Raw genomic sequence first — 18,805 nt, 5'->3', positions numbered from 1 at the left:
CTCAGCAAGGTATGCCCACCGATCTGTGCTCCCTCGCCATTTCACAATGGAAGTCCACCCTGGGAAAACTGTGGTGTTGGAGTCTACTCCGGTGTTTGACAAATCTTTCATTGCAATTTAAATACAAATAATAAGTTAAGCTGGCCACACACTGTTATACATCTGGCTCCTTCATTTTCCCGATCTGGATGAAAGGGTGCAGACAGGGGCGCCCACTGTGCAAATTTCGGCCGGTTCACCAAGAAGCGGCCGAAATTTGCACAGTGTATGGCCAGCTTTAGTCCTGAGTTCTTTGTTGGATACAAAATTGTGCAATTTGCCATGAAAGAAAAATGTGCCTATCTCCACCAGGACACTATCGGCAAGGAAAGGAGTTTGCATGTTCTCCCTGTGCTTGTGTTGGTTGCCTCCAGGTACTCCAGTTTCTTCCCACACTTCAAAGACATGCTAGAAGGCTAATTGGCTCTGGTCTATTGGCCCTGTATGCATGTACAATAGGGACCTTAAATTGTAAGCTCCTTGAGGGCAGGGACTTATGTGAATGTTCTGTATATAAAGTCATCCCGCTACTGAGTCTGTTCCCTACTGTTGTCAAACACCCCTACAATCTTTGTTAAGTATATAAATACATGTCAAAATAATGCAACAATAATTACATAGCTACACACCCATTTTTTATTGTTACCCGCATCTTTGTTAACACCCTACCCAACCTTCTCTGACAGGCAGCAAAATATATTTTAAACCTAAAAAAGTCACTCTGGTCCTGGATACTTTTTTTTTTCTGTTCTGTTTGATGACATAAAAAATGTATCAATATTCATGTTTGTCATTTAGAAAGTGACAGGACAGCTCTTGGATCAGCCACAGCCCTCAATGTGCCAGGCACAAGCTGCCTGCCCACCACTATACAGAGAAAAAGAAAAAAAAATTAAATGGGGCTGAAATATAGAGGGTCCCCTGACTTTGCACTGCAGGATGCAGGGTGCCTGCTACAATATTTCTATTTAGATATAACTAGGGTTGCCACCTTTTCTTCATGCAAAACCAGAACACTCTAGCGAGGCACGGACATTTTTTGGGGAGAATGAGTCTTGGCTTATTCATATGTAAATAGTGCCACCCATTCATACATAAATATTAGGGATGCACCGATATATCGGCCGCCGAAACATATCGGCCGAAAATGGCACTTTTGGCATAATGCCGAAAGAGCCATGTTTCGGCCGATACATCGGCGCATCCCTGGTTTCTTTCCTCCCTGCTGGGCGCTGCTCTGTGTTCCAGCGGGGAGAAAAGAAAGTGAGAGCCGGCCGAGCGCTGCAGGACAAGAGCGCTGTGAGCGGCCGGCGTCTCTCCTCCCACACCGCTCAGCCGCCTATCACAGTCCGGCAGAGCGGTGTGGGGGCGGAGACAGCGCTGTCACAGGAGGCTGGGCTTTCCATTCTACACCGCTCGATCAGCCTCCTGTGACAGCGTTATAAATATACCAGTTGAGACTATTTTCAGTGGGGGGGGCCAGTAGCCCCTATCTTATTTTTGTTTGCCCTTGTCTGCCTGACATCTTGTGTCCGGGTTTCTGCTGCCATGAAACCCGGACACAGCATTCAAAATCCAGACTGTCTGGGTGAATCCTGGACAGGTGGCAACCCTAGATATAACATGAGTTTGCATTCAGCTTGCGTCTGTAGGCAGGGGTGCCAGTGCATGCAACCTCTCCGGCCAGGGAACCTTGAGGGGGAAGGATGTTTGAGTAAATTGAATATTCTTAACCGATAGCCTATTACTCTGAGTTTCAGTTTAGACGGGCCTGCTCACTTTTGCATTACGGTAATGCGCATTTTATCATGCATGCCACGGTGAGGTGAAGTACGCACAGTGCACACTAATACAATGCACCCACACCATAGTGTAGCACAGCAATAAATATCACACACAGCTTCTGATGTGGTGTGCTGCAAAAAAAAACTGTGCATGTCCCATTTTGGCCATGTTGTAGTACACTGGAGGCCCATTAAAATGTTGTCGATGTTAAAGCCTGATAAAGGGACCCTGCACGGTCTTGAAAGCGCTTGTTTCCATTTGGCAATTGTTCAATAAAATGAACTTTTGGTGATACTGAAAGGATTTTCGTTGTGCTTGTGACATTCTTCTCAACAAGTCCATTAAAATGTCTAGCACGATGTGTGTTAACACGTGTTCAATGCACTGCAATGCAGCATAAAACTGTGAGTGGGCCCTATGATTCGTTGATAAGGAAAAGACCCTCTGAACCTCAAATTCTTTTTTTCTTATTAAAAGAGGCATATACAGGGACCTGATCGTATCTGCTGTTAGATAGCTATATCACATTGACTCATTCCAGGATCATTAATGCATATTACAATTATACAGGGTCAGTAACAGATGTTTTCCTATCTCTATAAAGAAAAAAACATGTGCCATAGTCTGTACAGGGAAATCATGCTGGAGGCTGATCACAATCTACAGTTTATTATTAAGGAAGCTTATGTATTCTCTATTCAAACACATTCAACTGACCATCAAACAATGGCACAGAAAGTATATTGTAAAAGATTGACCGTCTGTCTAGGAAGCTCAGCTGTTTCTTTGTGTTTGCTCAGAAAGGAGGAATATTACAGCAGCACAAAAATAATGAAACTGGAAATCTGATCCTTCAATGACACCTGTCATTTTTCTAAAAAAAGGTCATCACGCTGCATATGAGGGCAGGGACAACAGAGACAATAGGTACTGCCGTGTGTTTTGTCAGTTAGAAAGGCTTAAGCTTATTTTAGGAAGGTGCGGTTAAAGCCTATCACCAGGAAAAAAAAATCTTCCCTTGCAGTGCCGCAATGATGTGAAGGAAACCCTTTTTTTTGTGTTTGTGGGGGGGTCCCCCCCTAAAAACCATGCCAGACCTCTATCTGGGATAACGGTTTGGTATGGATTTTGGTGGGGCCACATGTGTTTTTTTTTACATATACTGTATGTTTCTTACAATTTACACTGGGGTGCCTTGAGATTTTGCATACATTTGAAGGGTGCTATGACTGAAGAAAGGTTTGGAAACACTGGTCTAGTGGACCATTGTAAAGGAAATTTACTTTCCTGATTCCTGCTCCTGTGGGCTCCAAGAGCGGCACCCGCAACCTCTTCTCCCTTGCACTCTGGCACTGTTGTCATTATGTCTAATGCAGGGCCTATAGACCTGCATTGTACATAAGCATGCAGAGTGACTTCCACAAGTTGAAGCGTAGGGAACAAAGGTGATTGCTGACCACCAGGGGAGCGGGGATTAGGTAAAGCCGGGTATACTCGGTTTTATTTTTTCGTTTAACCTGCGAGCTGAATGAAAACTATAGAACAGATTCCTCCATCCATGCTTATGGGCGTTGATCGAGGAATCCCCTGCTGTTTCTATTGTATTCTGACAGTGGCTGCTGTCAGAATATCAGAACAGAGCTGATTGGTTGCTAGCTCTGTTTGGCCGAGAAGTTTTCGACCTGCTCCTTCCATTAGCTAAACGAGGGCTGCCGGTTGGAAGGGTGCCCATTGTCAGGGCCGGTGCTGCCACTAGGCAAACTAGGCAGCTGCCTAGGGCACAGCCTCGACCACTCACCCGCCCACGGTGCACACCCCCCCTCTATTTAAAATTGCAAAAGCCAATAGCAGGCTGGCTATTGCACCCATCCACTGAGCAGGGGAGCGGTACTAAGAGACAACTTTCTCTCTCAGTTCCGCTCTTCTGCTCAGTTGCTGATGTTTCAATAGCCTGTCTGCTATTGGCTATTTCAAATTAAAATAGCCAATAGCAGTTTGGCTATTGTCCCAGCTGCTTACATCCATCTATTGCCTATGGAAGCTAGCTGGCAGAAGAATGGGGCTGCGTTTGGAGGGGATTGGGGGCTGTGCTGCTGGAGGGGGGCTGGCGGGGTGCAAGTAGCTGGTCTTGCCTAGGGTGCAAAATAGTCTAGCCCATGGTGACACCCATGTAGCAAATTTTGGCCAGTTCATCATGACCCGGCTGAAGTTGGCATGTATAGCCTACTTAAGTAAAAGTTATTTATCAATACACATCAAATGAGCAGTTAACTCTTGCAGTGCGGGCAGCCTGGAGCCCAGGGAAGCTATTCATCTATCAAGAGAAACCAAAACTACATAGCTACATACAGTAGTTGTAACTATTTACATCTTTTGAAGCCATACGGGTACCTAATAGGGCTGGTGATCATGATGGTGTTAAAAGTCTGTCAAAGGTGTTATGGAGACTTATTGGTCAATCCATTGGAGGTCTGTAATTGACAAAAAGGATAAAAAGCCCCGGTGTTAAGCTATTCATACGTAGCTAGGTTTTCTATTCTTAGCTCAATGAGTTTGAGGTATTGACTTGGCCTCCAAATTTTGCATAGCTCAATCCAATCGAGCATTGTGCAACTTATGGGACTTAAAGGATCTGCTACTGACGGCTTGCTGCTAGATACCGCAGCATACTGTCAGAGGTCTGGATGGATCAGGGCTGTTTTGGTGACAAATGGGGACCTACTCAAGGCGGGTGGTCATAATGTTATGGCTAATCAATGTATACTTCCTGCCGCTCTCTTTACTTCGCTTCTGATGAGACTGGCTGTCACTCTTATCTGCAAGCAGGAGCCAGTAACAATGGTTCCTGTGAGGCCTGATGAACCCCGAGCAGAGAAAATGGGTGTGTCGTACTAAACACAGTGTCACCCTCACTTTCCCCAAAACTCAGTGACAAAAACAGTCCAGCTTAAGACACATTTGACATAACACAAGCCAGTTAGGAAAGAATGTCTCCACATAAATCTCCACTAGCAAGGTCTTCAAAAGACTTCTAATGAGCGCCCTGCATATATGGATCTGTCATACACAATCTAAGAGAATAGTTTGAGCAATACACATCCGCGAGTCTGGTTTTTGGCCTGAAACTGAACTACCTGCTGTGATGGAGTTACCTTCCTAAAAAGTGGTCACATTAATGTAGGAAAAGATATGATTTAGTTAGACACCAAACAAGTTTATATTACAAAGTCCAGAGGTCTGTTGAGACACATTGGGCTTCTTGGAAGAAATGTACATCAGAAGTGTATCAAATTTGATGTCTAATAAGTTGCAGTTTTATTCCCGTTAAGTAATATGTTGGCTGTTGGATTGTGAAACCTTGTCAGTTGGAAATATAGATGTAGTTAGGATTGTTGGTATTGACAATGTGTCAAAAAACACGTCAGCACACCTACATCACCCCCCTTAGACTTTTTGATTGGGTGGGGCCATTTTGCAACACCCATCAAGGGCACACCTAAAGATTGTATCTATAGTGTCACTAAGCCTAGGGCCACACAGACAATTCAAGTGGAACTTCCACCTCAATGGCAAAGTCTTTTTATTCAAGGTGCCCCCCTCCCTACAGACACTACATAAAAGTACTGGTAAAAATAGATTAAAAAAATAAATACTTACCTTTACGCGACTTTTGGAGTGCAGCCGGTGACGTCATCCTCCTGTGAATGCTAAGTAGCCCACATCTCATGAGAAGACACTGCAGCAAAGTGCAGGATCATCTACTCATGAGGTTTGGGCTACTCAACATTCTCTGCGATCTGGCTGGAGGGGGATGACATAACTCTCCTAGGGGCTGCAGGAGGAAGCAGTTAAAAGGCAAATATGTTAACCATTTTGGGTACATTTTATCCCAACATAATACACAATGATGTTGCATAAAATATTCATTCTAACTGTACACACAGCCCTATGTATCAAAACTGTCTGAGGGCCCATTTGCATTCTTGGGGTGTTGTAATGCATATGCATTAAGTTGCGCAACAACCTGCACAGCGTTAAGGCATTCCATTGGAAATAATGGGCTGCCAGTGCACCATAAAATGCCGAAAATCTGATGAGCCCCCATATTTATTCCGCAATGCACTGGTGCAATGCGATGGCACTTTACGTTACTTTGCAACGCACATGTGTTGCTGTAGCGTTTCGGGATGCCATTCAAAATGAATGCTGTAATGAATGTAAACAGGCACTCACATGGCGATATTGCAGAATTGATTAGTTTACATTGCAGCTTATTGAAAAGGCTGAGCAGGCATGAAGAGACAAGTAAATACTTCAATTCCGCCGCACCACCTGACATTATCAGAAGCGCCAGGATCTTTAATTCAGAAGAGGCTGTGCAAAGCAGGGGCAACCACCCCCCTCCCTCTGAAAAAATCCATTCCCTCGCCAACCTAACCAGTCCCCAGGGAGCAATTCTATACATTATTGCTTTAAAGATCCCGGCTATAGTAATGTCATGCCCTCAACACAGGAGCAGTTTGTCAGCACAGATTGCTAACATGGAAGTACAGTAATAGTGATGAACACAGAGAAATGCAAATCCCAGGAGAATGGTGAAGCGTTAGTTTATGTAGGGCAGAGACAGCACCAAGCGAAATGTAATTACAGAAGCAGCGCCATTCCCAAAATGTTTTGGGTGTCCCCTTCTGTTCTGGGCCAATTCATACTTGCCCCGATGCACATGTTCTTTGTGTGGCAGGTTGCATAAACCATTGATTGTGAATGGCACCCCAAAGCACTCTAAAGTAGACGGCAACACATGACGCACCACAAGGCGCACAGCGGGCAATTTTGGGGTGCTGCATTTGAAAAAAGGGTCATGCGCTTCTTTTTGGTCCCCGCCAACAAAACAAAATGGTCAAAGCATGCTAGAATGTGTTAAAACACATTTTATGCATGTTAATGTGTTAGGGCCATGATGAATCATGTCTAATACAATGTATTAGATGTAAGGACGCCAAGAGATATTCCATCACCGGAGTGGAGGGGAAGAGAGGCAGTTCCGGTCTAGCAGTCAGGAGGATCGAGTGAGTATTCATTTTTTTTATTTTAGACCTTAGACTAAAACAAGCACATAACCCTTGCAGTGCCGGAGTAGCCCCACTGCAAGGATTAATTTGTCATTTGGCTAGAGTTCTTCTTTAGCGCATTGGTCTCCTAGGGTTTTGGCCATGAAGTGTAAATATGCACAGCATATTTGCACAGTATGGAACAATCACTTCCCAAAGCGCTCTGCTCCAGCAATGTGAGGTGTGCATCCTCTCTCGCCACTCTTTCACCGTCACCGGCTCCTGTGCCTGATCTTCTTCTTCCTTCAACCATCTTGATTGGCCATCCCAGGATGTTATATCTTCCACGCACATGCACAGCAGAGTTTTACAAGAAAGCAGCTGGCAGGCAGAGAAGAAGCCTCGATTGCACAAGATTGCATAACAGACATCCGGAGTCACTTCTGCAATAAAAGCCATTCCTCTAGCAATTCTTTTTTGAAGACCTTTAGTTCTGCTTTAAAGAACTGCAGCCTCTTCTCCCCCGAGCACCGGCGGTCTAAGGACCTGTGACGCCATCACATCTAATGCAGTCCATTCACCTTCATTAGTTGTGAGGATGCCAATGGACATTTCACAGCCGGAGCAGACAGGGAGAAAGTTGACTGATCACTACAGCAGGACCTAGGACTAGGGTTGCTACCTTTTCTTCAAGCGAAACCTGAACTCTCTAGCGACGTGCGGGCATTTTGTTGGGAGAATGAGTCGTGGCTTATTCATATGTAAATAGCGCCGCCCATTCATATGTAAATAACACAGTTGAGACCATTTTTAGTGGGGGGCCAGTAGCCTCTATCTTAATTTTGGTTGCCCCCGTCTGCCTGCCATCTAGTATCCAGGTTTCTGCTGCCATGAAACCCAGACACAGCATTCAAAACCCGGACTGTCCGGGTGAATCCTGGACAGGTTGAAACCCTACCTAAAAGTATTTCTCATCTCATCTGAAAGGGTTAATATTTTAAATGCCTTGAGTTGTTCACTTGCAGTGAAGGATTTAGGGAGGGGAGTTCTTAAAACCTGGAGTCATTCTTCCTCCTCTTGTTATACAGGATTTATATAGCGCCAACAGTTTGCATAGTGCTTCACAACATATGAGAAAACAGTACAATTACAATACCATACAAATGGATTAGAAGGCTTTAACCATTTCTCTGCCAGTGTCGTAATTATTACAGAGGTGGCAGTGCTGGCATGTAAATAAACTCCCAGCCACTATAACAGCCCGGGGTTTGTTTACATTTTTACTCACACTGAAGTTATCTGGGTGGGATCACTTCCATACATTTGTAACAAAGCCTGACCCCCCCGTGCCATGTGTCCCAGGCTTACCTGTACCTTAGGGGGGCCTTCATGGCGGGTATCAGGAGGAAGAGAGTATGATCTTGGAGTAGTTTGAACCCAGAAGTGCTCCGCTTTGAGCACCTCCGTGTGAAACTGTGCAGCTCTGGCCTGGGAAGAAGCTGAAGCAGATCTGTGCTTGATTGGCTTCAGCAGCATGCAAGGGTGACATTAGAGGTCTAGTAGACCCTTGATGTCTGATTAAAGAGAACCTGTCACCTGCGCTATGCTTTGACATAGGGGGCCTGTCCATCCCCCAGTGATTAGGCTAATAGACCCTTGATGTCTGCTTAAAGAGAACCTGTGACCTGCGCTATCCTAAAACATAGGTGGCTTTTCCGTCCCCCTGTGATAAAGTTATTAGACCCTGGATGTCTGCTTAAAGAGAACCTGTGACCTGCACTATCCTATAACATAGGGGGCCTGTCAGTCCCCCAGTGATTAAGCTAATAGACCCTTGATGTCTGCTTAAAGAAAACCTGTGACCTGCGCTATCCTATAACATAGGGGGCTTTTCTGTCCCCCTGTGATAAAGTTAATAGACTCTTGATGTCTGCTTAAAGAGAGCCTGTCACCTGTGCTATGCTATAACATAGGGGGCTTGTCAGTCCCCCCGTGATAAAGTTAACAGAAAAAAAAAAAAGAACCAAAATTGTAAAAATTAAAGTTTAATCAATTAAATTATTTATCTTTTAAAAGCCACCTGCCCTTACATGCGAGTGAGTGGGCACACGTATGAATGTGACAATTGCTCCACACATATTAGGTATCGCCGGGCACGCCAGGGTCCGAGCAATAATTGTATGGCCATCATTCATGTTGATTCTAAATTGATGATGTGTAAAGGCTTTTAAAACGTTGTCTATTGACAATTTTGGGTATCATCTTTCACTGTTTCACGGGTGTGCACAATTGTGAAGCTTGACATATTCAGTATCTATTTACTCAACACAACCCCGTGTTTTATATGTTACAATAAAATGGGTATTATATTGCGTTTGTGTGCGCAAAATGTAATGTGAGTGTATTTCATACTGAAAATATAGATTTGATAAACAGCAGCCCAAATATCGTGTGACATAATAACTTGCAACTGCCGCCATTTTCTTCTACAGGGTCCCTGCTTTAGCAAACCTATAAGGCCCCGTTCACACCGTAGCGTAGTGGGGACGCGTGTTGCAGGAATGTGGGACCCACGTTTGGTGCACATCCTCCTTGATCCCTATTGGGTCCCCGGATGTACTCCATCCGTGGAATATAAGTACATGTCTTAAATTTGGCAAAATGCATTCCGCTTCTTTTTCCTGCGCATTCATTTGCATTCTCACATACGTGAATGCACAGTGAAAACCACTTTTGCTCGGCCACGTTTGGGGTGTCATTATCTATTAATGGCAACGTAAGCACGTTCTGTGTTTTTGCACGTATCATGAACGCGTGTCCTGGCATGCACATTTGTGTATGTTTGACGAGCATTCACAATATGCCCTGGTGTGGACGGGGCCTAATGCGGTTGGAAAAATGTTTACTTGTAACATTTCAAAATGGCTGGCAGGTTAGCTTTAAATATAAGCATATTAATTGGAAGGGGTTTAAAGCAACCCCACAAAATCACTGGCTTCAGGGCCCATTCACACTCAATGCGTATTGCGTCAAGCGTTAAAGAAGCCTGTGTATTTTTAATGGGCTACCAATGCGCAACAATTAAAAAAAAAGAGGCATGCACTTTTTTCTTGAAGCGGCTCACAAAGCACCGTTGTGCATTACTGTGCATTGGAGCAGCGTTGCCTCAGTGTTTTGGGGTGCCATTCAAAAGTAATGGCACCGCAACATACTAACGCACATTATGTGCCTTGTGGTGGGGCATGTGTTACCACAACGCACTGCATTGCAAAACTGCATTTTAGCCTTCAGACCTTGCAATTCATTATCACTTCTTATGTTGACCATTGATGCCCACTGAGGCAGCCCTTTTGTTATGAATGGTTTGCATGTTCTCACTGTGCTTGTATGTGTTTCTTCTGGGCACTCTGCTTTCCTTCCACACTCCAAAGACATGCTGGAAGGTTAATTGGCTCCTGTCTAAATTAGCCAATGTATGTACACCGATCAGCCATAACATTATGACTACTCACCTAACATTGAGTAGGTCCCCCCTTTTGCCACCAAAACAGCCCTGACCCGTCAAGGCCTGGACTCCACTAGACCTCTGAAGGTATGCTGTGGTATCTGGTAGCAAGCTGTTAGTAACAGATCCTATAAGTCCTGTAGGTTGTGAGGTGGGGCCTCCATGGATCGGACTGTATTTCCCAGCACATCCCACAGATGCTCGATTGGATGGAGATCTGGAGAATTTGGAGGCCATGTCAACACCTAAAACTCATTATTGTGTGCCTCAAACCATTCTTGAACCATTTTTACAGTGTGACAGAGGGCATTATCCTGCTAAAAGAGGCCACTGCCTTTAGGGAATACCTTTTCCATTAAGGGGTGTACTTGATCAGGCACAATGTTTAGGTCGGTGGTATGTTTTAAAGTAACAATCACATGAATGGCAGGACCCAAGGTTTCCCAGCAGAACATTACCTAAAGCATCACATTGCCTCCACCAGCTTGTCTTCTTCCCATAGTGCATCATGTTATGGCTGATCTGTGTTTGTGTATGTATATACTGTATACCATACATGTGAGATAGTGACCATAGATTGTAAGCTCTTTGAGGAGCTCCTCCCACCTTGACCAAAAACACACATTACCCTTTTTTAAATGCATCGGATGTCTGTTGTTTGCCGCACGGATGATGCTTTGCTATCTAATGTAATTGTGCATTGGGGTGCCATTGTAAATCAATGGCATTGCAAGGCACTGCACAAAGGTTTGTGTGTTACAGTAGCGTGTTTTACGGCACGCATATGAAATGGCCCTTTTACATCTTTCCTTTTGAAAATTCTTCCAGCGGTTACATGCAATTTCATCACAATGCCAACACTTGACTTCAGCTTTATTTTTAAACTGGCTGCAGGCTGCATTGGTTTTATGTGGTGAACCATCTTAAATGAGAACATGCTGCAGCTAAATGATACCACGTTACTTATATGACCTTTGTGGCATTTTCACAGCAAGACAAATGATAAAACCTGAATGGAATTTGGTTTTAATGCATTGTAAACTTGACTGAAATGAGTAACATTTTTAACAGTTTTTGCTAAATTGTTATTGTACCTTAAAACAGTGGCGTCCCGAGGCCTGATGTTACCCGGAGCGGATACCTGGTGACACCCCGCCATGACGTCACCATCTAGGTGATACCTGCTGGCAGCCATCTTGGTGATGGACACCGGCAGAGAGAGGAGGGGAGGGGAGCGTTTTATGGTGTGTTTTCAGCTCGTCTCAGCTGCAAAAGCACGCTACAAAAAAAACGCAAAATGGCGCTGATTGGAACATTTCCATTGAAGTCTATGGAGCAAAACAAGCTGATTAGCGCCTCAAAAGAAGCTCATGGAACATTTTAAACAACGGGCTTATTTTTTGCGTGCGATTCAGCGCGTTTGCGCGAACGGCCCCCATAAGGATTTTGATTTGCATGCCTTTCAGCGTGGAAAAAAATGCGTGACGAAAGACCCTGGTGTGAACGAGGCCTGAAACTCACGTTTTTAAGCTATTTCAAATGCTAATGAAATCACTTACAATGGATTCTGCTCCTTGATGTTTAAAAGTTTTAGTGTCCTGCAGAATCAGCTGGTCCCCTGAGCACTGGCCCTGATATCGTGTGTTAGCGTGACTCCTTTCCATTGCAGGGTTCTATGGAGCCACCCTTATGTAAGCTGTGTGTGTCTCCACAAACACACAGGCACAGCAAGGCAAAACACACCCCTGATCCCCACTGCTCCTTGTTGTTTAAAAGTTTTAGTTTCCTGCAGAATCAGCTGGTCCCCTGAGCACTGGCCCTGATATCCTGTTTTAGGCAATAATTCCAGGGCCAATATTTCTGCGTATCTCTAAACTGATGACCTTTTTTTGGGCTTTTAAAGCTCCATCTATGGACTATTTGAGGTACTGAATTTTGTCGCAGTTTCATGGCACACAATTTTTAACCTGAGCATGTTGGGTATCTATTTACTCGTCTATTTACTCGTTGTAACCTCATCTTTTATATTTGGTTTTTTTTTTAAATGGGTATTTTATTGTGTTTTGGGGCATTTAAGTGCATTTTTTTCCACTACATGTGGGGGTTTGATAAGGGGGTTGAGATAATATCGTGCAACATAAAAATTTGCAACTGCCACCACTTTATTATACCGGGTCTTGGCTTTCAGAAAATATCTTTGGAGGTTTGAAGTAATTTTCAGGCCTAAAATGTGAATTATTACATGGGTCCACAAAAAGGAAAAAAGGCCTTGGTCATGAAGGGGATTAAATGGCTGCTATCATAATTTGCCCTGGTATGTGTTTGTCTATATACCGTGTCTGTATACGAGAGAGGGACCTTAGATAGTAAGCTCCTCGAGGCCAGGGATGTGATATGCATGTAAAGTGCTGCAGAACCTAATAGCACTATATGAGTAACTGTAATAAATAAAGTATCATTAAGGTGCCCATACACTTTACAACCCTCGCAAGACTTTTGTCTTGCGAGGGTTGCAAAGTACTTAAAAAAACGTACGATCTGCCCATCTTGGACAGGCAGATCGTACTTGCGATCATTGCAAGTACGATGACTGCAATGAGGGGTGGGCTTGCGATGACTGCAATGAGGGGCGGGCTTGCGATGACTGCAAACGGGGCAGTGTGCGCATGCGCACACCGGCCCGTTCGGCAGTTGTCGAACCAGCAGGCCACTAACTCCCCGAGAATCGGACGATTCCCGGCGGGTTTTTGCTAGCCTGCTGGTTCGACGGAAGACGTGCGACCGTACAGTAGAAACGGTTGCACGCCTTCCATACACTGCACGGTTCTCGTACGATCGCGGGATTTCCCACAATTCTCGTACGAGAATCGTGCAGTGTATGGGCACCTTTAGGAGAATCTCCACGAGGGCCACGGACATCCATAAAAACAATTATCAACCCTCAACAGCTCTTTGTGGGTGTCACCATGTAAGACATTTTCTTTCCCCATTGATGCCTCAGCTGGTAATGATGAAGCCACTAAAGTGGCGAAACATGTTGGGTACACATTAGAGCGCTATTTATTGATGGAAGCCATGTAGTACATTTGGATAAAAATATAGAAAGGTAAAGAGGTTGATACTGAAAGAGAGACGTGTGGAGCAGAAGAGGAAAAAAAGATTAGCGAACGGAATAAGAGACTTTGAAAGGAAGACGGCACGGCAACCACGAGGGGAATCACGACGCTGACAACATAGATAAGAAAAAGAAAATCAATGCACACTAGACATGTGCGATTCGTTTCGTTCCGAATCGAAATTCGGACGAATTTTCGTAAATTCGGATGTATCCGAATTCCGAATTACAGACATAACGAATGCAAACGAATCCGAATTTCCATTTCCGAAATTCGGTAGCGTTCGCACGAACGTTCGTTTCGTTTTCTGTTCTTATTCGTTTCGTTCGTTGGAGCAAAGTGACATTAGAGAAGGAGAAAAATATTTTTTCCCCCTCAAATGTCACTTTTGCTGCAAACGAATAAGAAACGAATAAGAAACGAATAAGAACAGAAAACGAAACGAACGTTCGTGCGAACGCTACCGAATTTCGTCCGAATCCGAATTGACTTTCACACCCGAATCCCGAAAAACGAAATAACACAAATCCGAATTTAAAACGAAACGAATTTTTTGGCAGTGCACATGTCTAATGCACACATATTAAAATAGAAACAAATCTTTATTAGGTGTAAAAGACATTTCTTTATAATGTGTTACAGTAGGTAAAGTGCTGATAGGCTAGTTCTTTAGACTATAAATTAGGACTTCTCCCTTGAATAAATAATCCTATTTGGAGATATAGGGATCGTGTGAGTATCTACAGCATGCTGGGACATTTACTTCTGATCTATTCCCATGGCAAGCTAGAACATCTAGATACCCCATTTGGCATGATAGGACTTCTAGCTGCCCCATATCTCACACCTGAAATAATAGGACTTCCAACCCTCCTATGTACCCCACCTGGCACAGCAAGAACTTCTAGCTCCCCATAATCCCCCCACAACTTCCAATTCCACCATATCCCCACACAGGGCATGCTGGAACTTCTAGCTCCACCATATCTCTACACAACATGCTGGAACTTCTAGCTCCACCATATCCCCACACATGGCATGCTGGAACATCCAGCTCCACTATATCCCCACACATGGCATGCTGGAACATCCAGCTCCACTATATCCCCACACATGGCATGCTGGAACATCCAGCTCCACTATATCCCCACACATGGCATGCTGGAACATCCAGCTCCACTATATCCCCACACATGGCATGCTGGAACATCCAGCTCCACTATATCCCCACACATGGCATGCTGGAACATCCAGCTCCACTATATCCCCACACATGGCATGCTGGAACATCCAGCTCCACTATATCCCCACACATGGCATGCTGGAACATCCAGCTCCACTATATCCCCACACATGGCATGCTGGAACATCCAGCTCCACTATATCCCCACACATGGCATGCTGGAACATCCAGCTCCACTATATCCCCACACATGGCATGCTGGAACATCCAGCTCCACTATATCCCCACACATGGCATGCTGGAACATCCAGCTCCACTATATCCCCACACATGGCATGCTGGAACATCCAGCTCCACTATATCCCCACACATGGCATGCTGGAACATCCAGCTCCACTATATCCCCACACATGGCATGCTGGAACATCCAGCTCCACTATATCCCCACACATGGCATGCTGGAACATCCAGCTCCACTATATCCCCACACATGGCATGCTGGAACATCCAGCTCCACTATATCCCCACACATGGCATGCTGGAACATCCAGCTCCACTATATCCCCACACATGGCATGCTGGAACATCCAGCTCCACTATATCCCCACACATGGCATGCTGGAACATCCAGCTCCACTATATCCCCACACATGGCATGCTGGAACATCCAGCTCCACTATATCCCCACACATGGCATGCTGGAACATCCAGCTCCACTATATCCCCACACATGGCATGCTGGAACATCCAGCTCCACTATATCCCCACACATGGCATGCTGGAACATCCAGCTCCACTATATCCCCACACATGGCATGCTGGAACATCCAGCTCCACTATATCCCCACACATGGCATGCTGGAACATCCAGCTCCACTATATCCCCACACATGGCATGCTGGAACATCCAGCTCCACTATATCCCCACACATGGCATGCTGGAACATCCAGCTCCACTATATCCCCACACATGGCATGCTGGAACATCCAGCTCCACTATATCCCCACACATGGCATGCTGGAACATCCAGCTCCACTATATCCCCACACATGGCATGCTGGAACATCCAGCTCCACTATATCCCCACACATGGCATGCTGGAACATCCAGCTCCACTATATCCCCACACATGGCATGCTGGAACATCCAGCTCCACTATATCCCCACACATGGCATGCTGGAACATCCAGCTCCACTATATCCCCACACATGGCATGCTGGAACATCCAGCTCCACTATATCCCCACACATGGCATGCTGGAACATCCAGCTCCACTATATCCCCACACATGGCATGCTGGAACATCCAGCTCCACTATATCCCCACACATGGCATGCTGGAACATCCAGCTCCACTATATCCCCACACATGGCATGCTGGAACTTCTAGCTCCACCATATCTCTACACGACATGCTGGAACTTCCAGCTGCTTCATATCTTCCTACATGACATGCTGGAACTTCCAGCTCCACCATATCGTAAACATGGCATGTTGGAACTTCTACCACCCATCTTACAATTGCCATGCTGAGACTTGCAGTTCCTCTCCTCCTTCCTGGCATGCTGGGATTTCTAAATCCCCTTTAACAGCTCATGTGCCATGCTGGGACTTCTAGTCCCTCCGTATACCCCACCTGGCATGTTGGTCTTCTAATTCCCCTATATCTTACACTTGCCCTATCCCCTCTCCTGGCATGCTGGGACTTCTAGCTCCCCCATAGCTCAAAGCTGACATGCTGGGTCATGTATCTCCCCAGCCCCCAGCTAGTAGTGCAGTGGGGAATGCAGTTTCTCTAGCTGACGATGCAACTTGTAGCATATGCAGGGCAGGCATCAGAAATTTTAGGGCCCCTTACACGGCTTTAGGCTGGGGACACCCCCCGCTGGACACAGGGCTTAGTGACGCGCTGGACGCAGGGCTTAGTGACGCGCTGGACGCAGGGCTTAGTGACGCGCTGGACACAGGACCCACTTGAGAGTGACCCTGCAGAGCCCACCATAGATGCTGCACAGCCCATCTGAGACTGTCTATGGTGGGGTCTCAGGTGGGCTGGTCAGGGCTGCATCCCTCCCTCCTTTCCTTCCTTCCTAGCTCCTCTTAACTGCACACATGGCCTTGTCTGCGGCCGGACCGGCCAGAAGTGACGTCACTTCCGGCCAGTCCGACATCAGACGACCAGCGTCGCTGATGGGGCCCTAGCTTGTCTCAAAGCCACTGGACAATGCTGGGGCCCTGCGCTGCTAGGGCCAGGCCTCTGCCTCCTCGCCCCCAGGCTGCCCGGGCCCCTTACATGAGTATCTGCCGTACCCCCGATGGCTGCCCTGAGCATATGCACAGCTCTCAACATGCTGGTACTTGTAGTCCCTCCACATAGATTGTCCTTGCCCAGCTGACTCTCCAGCCTTCTCATCACCCAGAGACAGACGTCACTCAGGACGCTGGGTGTCATGTTCCGTATACCGGCACCTCACCACCCCCCCACTCTCAGGTAACTGCTGATGCTCATTAAGATCTCCATGGCAACGGTGAATGTTACCCAGAATCCCTCACTGCTCCTTCCCGGCACGCTTTCCTCCCGGCGCCCTTCTCTTTAACCCCTGGACATCCTGCTGCCGCCCTTCTCTCGCCCCGAACCGCCTTCACCCATTCGCCGTCCCCCTCTCACTACCCCGCCGTCCCTTTCCCAGCATCCCCCGCAGTGGCTCCCTCCTTGGTCCCCGGTGACGGGTGGGTCCCGCGCCCCCCCCCTCCCATCCATCACTGGAACTCCGGCCAATCGCGAAGCGCGGTGACATGGCTGTTCCGTGACGTCACGGGGCCTCGACCAATGAGCACGGCGTAAAGCGGGTAGCCGGCTGAGGGTGTGTGGGGGGGGAGCGCGCGGCCTGAAGTGCTGCTGGTGTCAGTGTGAGGGGAGTGAAGAGCGGCTGAGGTGAGCTGTGGGGTGTATACCCGGGGAGGGGGGTGCTATGTATGTATGTATGTATCTATATACAATATATGTGCGCGCCCTTATCTCTTGTTACCGTCTTCTCTGTCATCTTCCAACGTGCCGTGTTTTCCGCCCTGGCCGGCTGCTGCTGCTTCCTCCCTGCCATTCTGTAATGGGCTTCTGTCGTTTAGCCGTTGTTCCCTTTATGGCACGGAACTACACGTCCCAGCGTGCCCTATTGCTGCAGCACTGAAGACCCAGTGGGTCATGTGATTCTAGGCCTGGTGTGGGACTGCAAGTCCCAGCGTGCCGTATATCACCGAGCAGCCGGGGGGCCGTATGATCCTGTGCCAGGCGTGGGACTACTGGTCCAAGAATGACGTACAGCTGTGTCACCGAATACCCATTGAGCCACGGGATCCTGTGCCAGGCGTGGGACTACACGTCCCAGCATGCCATATATGATTGGTACCAGTGGGCCATGTGGGACTGCTGGTCCAAGCATGACGCACGGCTTAAGTCACCGATAGCGGTCACCCAGTGGGCCATATGATCCAGTGCTACTACAAGTCCCAGCATACCATGTATCTGATAGCTGTCGCCCAGTGGGCCAAATGATCCAGTGTTACTACAAGTCCCAGCATACCATATAGCTGATAGCAGTCTCCCAGTGGGCCATATGATCCAGTGTTACTACAAGTCCCGGCATACCATGTAGCTGATAGCTGTCGCCCAGTGGGCCATATCATCCTATGCTACTACAAGTCCCAGCATACCATGTAGCTGATAGCGGTCACCCAGTGGGCCATGTGATCCAGTGTTACTACAAGTTCCAGCATACCATGTAGCTGATAGCAGTCACCCAGTGGGCCATGTGATCCAGTGTTACTACAAGTCCCGGCAAACCATGTAGCTGATAGCTGTCGCCCAGTGGGCCATATGATCCTGTGCTACTACAAGTCCCAGCATACCATGTAGCTGATTGCAGTCACCCACTGGGCCATTTGATCCTGTGCTACTACAAGTCCCGGCATACCATGTAGCTGATAGCTGTTGCCCAGTGGGCCATATGATCCTGTGCTACTACAAGTCCCAGCATACCATATAGCGGATTGCAGTCACCTAGTGGGCCATGTGATCCAGTGCTACTACAAGTCCCAGCATCCATATAGCTGATAGGTATATGATAG

General features: G+C 46.7%; 1 protein-coding gene across 1 annotated transcript in view; it reads left to right on the top strand.

The window, feature by feature from the left end:
• Positions 1–1,742: 1,742 nt before the first annotated feature.
• The window catches only part of FAR1 (fatty acyl-CoA reductase 1), a 98,662-nt gene continuing 81,599 nt past the window's right edge, over positions 1,743–18,805 (top strand). The window contains exons 1-3 of the mRNA XM_018559746.1: positions 1,743–1,747; positions 17,468–17,471; positions 17,561–17,615. The gene's annotated coding sequence lies outside the window, so the exon portion shown is untranslated. The remainder of the gene's footprint in view (positions 1,748–17,467; positions 17,472–17,560; positions 17,616–18,805) is intronic.

This window comes from Nanorana parkeri, unplaced genomic scaffold (genome assembly GCF_000935625.1).
Source record: "Nanorana parkeri isolate BGI_ZX_2015 unplaced genomic scaffold, ASM93562v1 scaffold414, whole genome shotgun sequence".
Taxonomy (NCBI): Eukaryota; Metazoa; Chordata; class Amphibia; order Anura; family Dicroglossidae; genus Nanorana; species Nanorana parkeri.
This window is presented reverse-complemented; position numbering and strand designations above follow the sequence as displayed.